Raw genomic sequence first — 9,759 nt, forward strand, 5'->3', positions numbered from 1 at the left:
GGGAGGCGGAGGTTGCAATGAGCCGAGATTGGACAATAGACTTTTTTAAAGTGTCATTTTTGTTCTTTGTAGTTTTGATTGCTGATTGCACACCTTTTCATGTCTTCTTATGTGAATTCTCATTTTTTCTACTGGATTGTTAATCTCTTACTATGGAACTTGTAGTAACTCTTTATAGTTAATTTTATGATGGTTTTTGTGAGAAGTTTTAATTTTTCATGTAACTAGAATATCAGTTTTTTTTATGGTTTCTAAATTTTAGGTCTTGTTCAAAAATGCCTCTCCTTTCCCTACCCCCAACTTGAAAATATTCTATATTTTCTACTATTATTTTATTATTTTGTTATTTTATTATTATTTTATTACTTTGTTTTTGTTTAATCAAACTGGAATTTATTTTGTGTATGATATAAAGAATGATTGGAACATATCATTTTTTCCAAACGGATAACCAGTTGTCCCAACAATATTTGCTATAGTCATTCTTTTCCTTTCTAATGTGAAATGCCATGTTTATCATGTACTAAAGTCCACCAGGAAGGTAGGTAGGTAGGTAGCTAGATAGATGGACAGATAGATAATCTGGATTTGGAGATTTTACTGTTTTTTTTTTTTTTTTTTTTTGAGACCGAGTCACGCTCTGTCACCTAGGCTGGAGTGCAGTGGTGCAATCTTGGCTCACTGCAATCTCCGCCTCCCAAGGTCAAGCAATTCTCCTGCCTCAGCCTCCTGAGTATCTGGGATTACAGGTGCCCACCACCATGCCCAACTAATTTTTGTATTTTCAGTAGAGACAGGTGTTTCACCATGTTGGCCAGGCTGGTCTCGAACTCCTGACCTCAGGTGATCCACCCACCTCCATCTCTCAAAGTGCTGAGATTATAAGCATGAGCCACCATGCCCGGCCACACTATTGATTTTTTATATGGTAATTTTATACGTAATCATTGTATTAATTCTCATTTATTCTAGTAATTTTCAGTTGGTTTGTTTGGATTTTTTCTTTTTTCTTTTCTTTTCTTTTTCTTTTTTTTTTTTTTTTTTGATTTTTTTTTGTTTTTTTGAGATAGGGTCACCGCAGCTTCTACCTTCCAAGCTCAAACAATCCTCCTGCCTCAGCCTCCTGAGCAGCTGGGACTATAGGTGTGTGCCATCATGCCCAACTGATTTTTGTAGAGATGGGGGTCTCACTGTTGCCCAGCCTGATATCAAACTCCTGGGCTCAAATGATCCTCCCATCTTGGCCCCCCAAAGTGCTGGGATTACAGGCATGAGTCACTGTACCTGGCCTCTTTTTCTTTTCTTTTCTTTTCTTTTCTTTTTCTTTTCTTTTTTTTTTTTTTTGAAACAGGGTCTTACTTAGTCACCCAGGCTGGAGTGCAGTAGCACGATCATAGCTCACTGCAGCCTTGAACTCTTGGGCTCAAGTGATCCTCCAGCTTCAGCCTTCTGAGTAGCTTGGACTATAGGAGTGCACCACTAAGGCTGGCTAAATTTTAAAAAAAATTTTTTTTTTTTTGAGACAGAGTTTCACTCTTGTTGCCCAGGCTGGAGTGCAATGGTGTGATCTCGGCTCACCGCAACCTCCGCCTCCCAGGTTCAAGCGATTCTCCTGCCTAAGCCTCTCTAGTAGCAGGGATTACAGGCATGTGCCACCATGCTATTTTTTTTTTTTTTGTATTTTTAGTAGAGACGGGGTTTCTCCATGTTTGTCAGGCTGGTCTCGAACTCCTGACCTCAGGTGATCCACCCGCCTCGGCCTCCCAAAGTGCTGGGATTACAGGCATGAGCCACTATGCCCGGCCTTTTTAAAAAATTTTTTATAGAGACAGAGTCTTGCTGTGTTGCTCAGATTTGCTTGGATTTTCTAGGTAACATCTTTAATCTTCAAGTGCAGCTACTGGGGACTTGTATCATCTCTTTTCAAAAATATTTATACCTCTTCTTTTTCTTGTCCTTATTCAATATAATGTTGACTAGCAGAGATGAAAAATTGGCATGCGTTTCTTGTTCTTTATTTTAGTGAGGTTTGTGGTTTGCCATTTTTATTATAACAATTTGGAGGATTGACCCTCATTCACGAGAAGCATGCATGTATTATCTAACCAAGCTGTTTACTTAGAGATGCCTCATTCAGCAGATGGCAAGACATCATGGAAGAGATATTCTTGGTCCCATACAAATGTCCTGGTCAGGTGACCAAGATGTTAACAGTTTATATGAGGTGAGTTTCATGGAGACTAAGGGGCTGCCCAAATACTTTCTCAGTTACCCCTTATACCTTGTCCTTGCATGGGTAGGACAGCTTGTGCATATTACAGTAACATGTGCAACTTAGCAGGATGCATCTGTATTTAATGTAAAATATTTAATTTAATAGAATACATCTGTATTTAACATTTAGATACTTATTTAACCCTGAATTATTGCCTTTGTGGGATTCACAGTGTGGGCATTCCCTTATGGGAGACCTCCACTACAAACATAATGTTCGCTTTTGGTTTCTGGTAGATACTTTTTATTTTGTTTTGTTTATGTACTTATTTTTTTATTTACTTTTTTTTTTTTTTTTTAATTGAGACAGAGTCTCACTTTGTTGCCCAGCTTGAAGTGCAGTGGCATGAACTCAGCTCACGCCTTCCTCTTTTTCAGACAGAGTCTTGCCCTGTTGCCCAGGCTGGAGCGCAATGGCACGATCTTGACTCACTGCAACCTCCACCTCCTGGGTTGAAGCGATTCTCCTGCCTCAGTCTCCCCGGTAGCTGGGACTACAGGCACGCGCCACCACACCCAGCTAATTTTTGTATTTTTAGTAGAGACAGAGTTTCACTATGTTAGCCAGGCTGGTTTTGAACTCCTGACCCCAGGTGACCTTCCCACCTTGGCCTCCCAAAGTGTTGACATTACAGGCATTAGCCACTGCACCTGGCCTTTTTTTTTTTTTTTTGAGATTGAGTTTCCCTCTGTCGCCCAGGCTGGAATGCAGTGGCATGATCTCGGCTCACTGCAACCTCTGTCTCTGTTCAAGCGATTCTCGTGCCTCAGCCTCCCGAGTAGCTGGGATTACAGGCACCTGCCACCATGCCCGGCTAATTTTTGTATTTTTAGTAGAGATGGGGTTTCACCATGTTGGCCAGGCTGGTCTCAAACTCCTGACCCCAACTGATCCACTCGCCTTGGCCTCCTAAAGTGCTGGGATTACAGGTGTGAGCCACGGTGCCCGCCCCCCTCTGCCTCTCCTTTTTTTTTTAAGATAAGGTTTCACTCTGTTGCCCAGGCCAGAGTGCAGTGGTGTGATCATGACTTACTGCAACTTCTGACTCCCGGGCTTATGTGATTCTTCCTGCTCAGTTTTCCAAGTAGCTGGGACTACAGGCACATGCCATGATGCTGGGCTAATTTTTGTAATTTTAGTAGAGATGGGGTTTCACCATGTTGGCCAGGCTGGTCTCAAACTCCTGACCTCAAGTGATCCACCCACCTCAGCCTCCCAAAGTGCTGGGATTACAGGCGTAAGCCACCGTGCCCGGTCTTTACCTCATCTTCCTCCACCTCTAACAACATTTCTGATCTGCTTCAAGATCCATATTGTCTGGTTTTACCCCGAATCCTCTCTGTCTCACTGCTTTGGTATCATGGGGACTCCTATTCCTTCACCTCCTCTTCTTCCTTACCCTCCTCATCAACCTTTTTTGTTATCCTTTCCATCTCCTCCTGCTCTGCTTTCTCATTGCCTTCCTTCGTCTCCTCCTCTTTATACCTTTAAGTCATGTTTTCACTCATTTATACTTGCAGGAGGGTGATGCAGGACTGGGAAAGGAAAGAAAAATAAAGTGTTTTGTTTGCTGTTATAGTTATCTATTGCTGGGTATCAAATTACTCTCAAAGCTTAGTGGCACAAAGGAACAACCATTTTATTTTGCTCATGGATTCTAGGAGTCAGAAATTCAGAAAAAGAACAGTTGAGGCCAGGTGCAGTGGCTCGTGGCCATAATCCCATCACTGTGGGAGGCCAAGGCAGATGCATCACGAGGTCAGAAGTTTGAGACCAGCCTGGCCAACATGGTGAAACTCTGTCTTTACTAAAAATACAAAAAAAATTATCTGGGAGTGGTGGTGCACCCCTGTAATCCCAGCTACTCGGGAGGCTGAGGCAGGAGAATTGTTTGAACCCAGGAGGTGGAGGTTGCAGTGAGTCAAGATCATGCCATTGCACTCCAGCCTGGGCAACAGGGCAAGACTCTGTCTGAAAAAGAGGAAGAAGGAGAAGGAGAAGGAGAAGGAGAAGGAGAAGAGGAAGAGGAAGAAGGAGAAGGAGAAGGAGAAGGAGAAGGAGAAGAAGAAGAAGGAGGAGGAGGAGGAGGAGGAGGAGGAGGAGAAGGAGAAGGAGAAGAAGAAGAAGAGGAAGAGGAAGAGGAAGAAGAAGAAGAAAAAGAGTAGTAGTAGTTGATATGGTTTGTCTGTGCTCTGAAACATTTGGGGCTTCAGCTAGCAAGACTCAAGTAGATGAGGGTAACTCAACTGGGTGGTGGCTGGAATCATCTGGAGGCCTTTTTATTCACATGTCTGGCCCTTAATCAGGGAGAGCTGGAAAGCAGGGCTCAGCTGGAACAGTTGACTGGATCACCTACACATGGCCTGTCCAACGTGGTGGCCTCAGGGTAGTCAGCCTCCCGAGTAGCTGGGATTATAGGCATGCGGCACCACGCCTGGCTAATTTCGTATTTTTAGTAGAGACGGGGTTTCTCCATGTTGGTCAGGCTGGTCTTGAATTCCTGACCTCAGGTGATCCACCCACCTCGACCTCCCAGAATGCTGGGATTACAGGCATAAGCCACTGTGCCCAGCAGTCAGACTTCTTACATGACAGCTCAGGGTTCCCCAAGAGAGTGCTCTACTGAGCAAGGTAAAGCACTAGATGGCCTTTTATCACCTAGCCTTGGACATCACATAGCATCAATTCTGCCATTCTCCATTGGTCAAAGTGGTCATAAACCCATCCATATAAAAGGAGGACATAGACCCTACCTCCTGATGGGTGAAATGTCAAATAATTTGTGGCCCTGTTTTATAAACACTAGAAGTGCTCAGTTCAAATCAGTGATACAGCCTGCCTATATCAGAGAGGCAATCCCTTTCTACTTTTTCTAAAATTGCCTCCCCTGGGTAAACTCTCTCATTTAGTTTATTTCTGCTACAATGCTCATCACACTTTGTAGTGATCTTATTCCTTTGTTTTGGTTTGTTTGCCTTTTATTGTTAGTCTCATTCAAGATTGTGAACTCCCGGAGGACAGGAACCCTGCTTCTCTTGCTCACCCTTGGATTCCCATTACTTAGCACGGGGTCTGGCACATGGTAGATACTCAATAAATAGTTGCTGAAAAAACAGAATAACACATTAGTCAATAAATATCTTCACACAACTTAATAGATTCTATGGGACCACAAACATCATCTGACTTTACCTTTTCATCATCTCAAGCACTCCAAACATAAACCCCTCAAACATCATGCTTGAACACCCCCTAAACTTGGAGCCCACTACTTCCCAAGACCCCTTCCTTCTTTGAATCACTCTGGATATTAGAAAGGTCTTTTTAAAATTATAGCTGGGTGCAGTGGCTCACACCTGTAATCCCAGCACTTTAGGAGACCTAAGCAGGAGGATCATTTGTGCCCAAACAAAAATTAGCTGGGCGTGGTGATGTAGCCTATAGTCCCAGCTACTTGGGAGGCTGAGGTAGGAGGATGACCTGAGTCAGGGTGTCGAGGTTACACGAGCTGTGATCACGCCACTGCACTTTAGCCTCGGTGACAGAGTAAGATCCTGTCTCAAAAAAAAAAAAATAGGCCGGGCGCGGTGGCTCAAGCCTGTAATCCCAGCACTTTGGGAGGCCGAGACGGGCGGATCACGAGGTCAGGAGATCGAAACCATCCTGGCTAACACGGTGAAACCCCGTCTCTACTAAAAAATACAAAAAAAAAAAAACTAGCCGGGTGCGGTGGCGGGCGCCTGTAGTCCCAGCTACTCGGGAGGCTGAGGCAGGAGAATGGCGTGAACCCGGGAGGCGGAGCTTGCAGTGAGCCGAAATCCGGCCATTGCACTCCAACCTGGGCGGCAGAGTGAGACTCCGTCTCAAAAAAAAAAAAAATAAATAAAATAAATAAATAAATAAATAAATATTAGTCATTTTTCCCAACCTACAGATAAAAGAGGTTTGTTCAGCACTAGGGAGGAAGTGAAAGGGATTGGGCACTTTCTGAGCCCTTTCAAAGTCCCAGGCACTCTGTTAGATGCTTTCCATTCATTATCTCCTTTAATCCTTTCAATAACCCTATGAAATGACTGGTGTCATCTCCATTTTACAGTTGAGGAAGTTGAGGTTCAGACAGGTGGAGACACAACTTAAAGTAACATGGCCTATAAAATGGAAATTGGAGAATTAGAATATAAATCGGAATTTGAATGCAGGCTTATCTCATTTCATAATTCATTCCCTTTACTTCATCTTAAGGAAGAGAAAGAAAAATCAATTGGTGTGGTTAAAAAGTGTAGTAGAAATAAAGGCTGAAAGTAAAAGCAAACATATTCATTGATTGTTTGTCAATGCCCGAGGCATTGCTCTCCTTGCTAGCTATGCCATCTCATTGACAAAGATGGTAAAATCAAATACAGTTGCCAAGTCTCTTTATTCCTGGTGTTTAGACTATGAATATGCAGAAAGCTGCCTATGAAATACAAAAGAAACATTTCTATTCAACCTTGTACTGTAGGGTAATTAAGCAAGAAAATTTTTTTTGAAGTATCCATTTTGAAAAGGAAGAAGTGAAACTATCTCTATCTCTATTTGCAGTTGACATGATTGTTTAATATATATACTTTAAGTTCTGGGATACAAGTGCAGAATGTGCAGGTTTGTTATATAGGTATACATGTGGCATGGTGGTTTGCTGCACCCATCAACCCGCCATCAACCTGTCAATTTGCTGAGAATGGTGGTTATCAGCTTCATCCATATCCCTGCGAAGGACATGAACTGATTATTTTTTGTGGCTGAATAGTATTCCATGGTGTATATGTGCCACATTTTCTTTATCCAGTCTATCATTGATGGGCATGTGGGTTGGTTCCAAGTCTTTGCTATTGTGATTTTTTTTTTTTTTTTTGAGACGGAGTCTCGCGCTGTGTCACCCAGGCTGGAGTGCAGTGGCGCGATCTCGGCTCACTGCAAGCTCCGCCTCCCAGGTTCACGCCATTCTCCTGCCTCAGCCTCCGAGTAGCTGGGACTACAGGCGCCCGCCACCTCGCCCGGCTAGTTTTTTGTATTTTTAGTAGAGACGGGGTTTCACCATGTTAGCCAGGATGGTCTCGATCTCGTGACCTCGTGATCCACCCGCCTCGGCCTCCCAAAGTGCTGGGATTACAGGCTTGAGCCACCGCGCCCGGCCTTTTTTTTTTTTTTTTTTTAAGACAGAGTTTCACTCCTGTTGCCTAGGCTGGAGTGCAGTGGCGCCATCTTGGCTCACTGAAGCGTCAACTTCCTAAGCTCAAGTGATTCTCCTGCCTCAGCCTCCCAAGTAGTTGGGACTACAGGCATGCACCCCCATACCTGGCTAATTTTTTGTGTTTTTAGGAGATAGAGGGTTTCACCATGTTGCCTAGGCTGGTCTTGAGCTCCTGGGCTCAAGCAATCCGCTCACCTCAGCCTCCCAAAGTGCAGGAGTTCGAGACCAGCCTGGCCAACACAGTGAAACCCATCTCTACTAAAAATACAAAAATTAGCTGGGCATGGTGGCGGGTGCACATAATCCCAGCTACTTCTTGGGAGGCTGAGGCAGGAGAATCACTTGAACCTGGAGGCGGAGGTTGCAGTGAGCCAAGATCTCACTACTGCACTCCAACCTGGGCGACATAGCTATACTCCATCCCCACCTACCCACTCCCCCAAAAATAAACCCACACTAAAAACCTATTAGAGGTAATCAGTGAGTGCACTGAATCCTAACTAGTAGACTACCAGGGAGCATCATGTTAGATGTAATAAATGAGTTCATTAAGGTTGCAGATGCAAGTTTAATATAAAAAAATCAGTTGCATAATATTTCTAAACACTAGCAATGAATAATCCTAAAATGAAATTAAGAAAACAATTCTATTTACAATAGCATCAAAAAGAAGAAAATATTTAGAAATAAATTTCACCAAAGAAATTTTTTTTTTTTTTTTTTTGAGAGACGGAGTCTCACTCTGTCGGCCAGGCTGGAGTGTAGTGGCTCACTGCAAGCTCCGCCTCCAGGGTTCACGCCATTCTCTTGCCTCAGCCTCCCGAGTAGCTGGGACTACAGGCAAGTGCCACCACGCCCGGCTAATTTTTTGTATTTTTAGTAGAGACAGGGTTTCACCGTGTTAGCCAGGATGGTCTTGATCTCTTGACCTCGTGATCCACCAACCTCTGCCTCCCAATGTGCTGGGATTACAGGCGTGAGCCACTGCGCCCTGCAGGTTTTCTTTTTTAACACTGAAAATTATAAAACATTGTTGAAAGAAGTTAAAGAATACATAAATAAATGGAAAGATATCCTGTGTTCATGAATTCCAATACTTAATATTGTCAAGATGGCAATACTCTCCAAATTGATTTACAGATTCAACGTAATTCGTATCAAAATTCCAACAAAAAGGCCGGGCGCAGTGGCTCACGCCTGTAATCCTAGCAGTTTGGGAGGTTGAGGTGGGTGGATCACCTGAGGTCAGGAGTTCAAGACCAGCCTGGCCAACATGGCGAAACACCGTCTCTACTAAAAATACAAAAAATTAGCTAGGCATGGTGGCATGTGCCTGTAATCCCAGCTACTTGGAAGGCTGAGGCATGAGAATCACTTGAACCCGGGAGATGGAGGTTGCAGTGAACTGAGATCATGAGATGGCGCCACTGCACTCCAGGCTGAACCAGAGAGTGAGACTGTTGCAAAAAAAAAAAAAAAAAAGAAAAGAAAAGAAAAGAAAACCACACACACACACAAGTTCCAACTGCCTTTCTTGCAGAAATGGACAAGCATATCCTAAAACTCATATGGAAATGCAAGGGACCCAGAATAGCCAAAACAATCTTGAAAAAGAAGAACAAAGTTGGATGACTTGCACTTCCTGATTTCAAAATTTACTACAAAGTTACAGTAATTAAGGCAATGCGATACTGGCATAAGGATAGACATAAGATTGATGGGATAGAATTAACAGTCTAGAAATAAACCCTTACGTGTATAGTCAACTGACTTTCTTATTTATTTATTTATTTTTTTGGAGACAGAGTCTTACTCTGTCACCCAGGCTGGAGTGCAGTGGCGTGATCCTGGCTCACTGCAAGCTCCGCCTGCCAGGTTCAAGCAATTCTCCTGCCTCAGCCTCCCAAGTAGCTGGGATTACAGGTGCCCGCCACCACGCCCAGCTAATTTTGTATTTTTAGTAGAGACAAGGTTTCACCATGTTGGCCAGGCTGGTATCGAGCTCCCAACCTCAGGTGATGCCCCTGCCTCAGCCTCCCAAAGTCCTGGGATTACAGGCGTGAGCCACCACGCCCAGCAGTCAACTAATTTTCAACAACGGTGCCACACCCTGGGCGTGGTGGCTCACGCCTGCTAATCGGGAGGCTGAGGCAGGAGAATGGCGTGAACCCGGGAGGCAAAGCTTGCAGTGAGCCGAGATCGCGCCACTGCACTCCAGCCTGGGTGACAGAGCGAGACTCCATCTCAAAAA

The sequence above is a fragment of the Theropithecus gelada genome, chromosome 1, assembly GCF_003255815.1.
Source record: "Theropithecus gelada isolate Dixy chromosome 1, Tgel_1.0, whole genome shotgun sequence".
Taxonomy (NCBI): domain Eukaryota; kingdom Metazoa; phylum Chordata; class Mammalia; order Primates; family Cercopithecidae; genus Theropithecus; species Theropithecus gelada.